Genomic DNA, 307 nt, shown 5'->3' with positions numbered 1-307 from the left:
CTCTATGCATATTCTATGGAATATAAAACACTCTAAATTTTCTATGGGTGCCTTTGGCACAATGGAGAAGGAAAGTTTTTAAAAGGAAAACATTGCCTCATCTATAATAAATTAATAACAACTCGATCTGTAGTTTTTAAAAGTAACTAAGCGCATTCTAGCTGTTTTCGAAAGGATTTTAGGCTATATGCAAATATGCAGCACTAAAAATTCCAATTTGGGGATTAGCATTTTTATGCTTTCTCTCCCTCAGGTTATGCTTGCCCTACCTAAAGTGTTTATATGCTTTCTGAAATCCTGTATATGG

General features: G+C 33.6%; 1 pseudogene; it reads right to left on the bottom strand.

Annotated features, from left to right (window-relative positions):
• LOC105001892 overlaps positions 1–307 on the bottom strand; it is an 8,178-nt pseudogene that overhangs the window by 7,241 nt on the left and 630 nt on the right.

The sequence above is a fragment of the Bison bison genome, unplaced genomic scaffold (genome assembly GCF_000754665.1).
Source record: "Bison bison bison isolate TAMUID 2011002044 unplaced genomic scaffold, Bison_UMD1.0 scf7180017864385, whole genome shotgun sequence".
Lineage (NCBI taxonomy): Eukaryota > Metazoa > Chordata > Mammalia > Artiodactyla > Bovidae > Bison > Bison bison.
The sequence above is the reverse complement of the archived record's forward strand: the minus strand, read 5'-3'. Positions and strand labels throughout refer to the sequence as shown.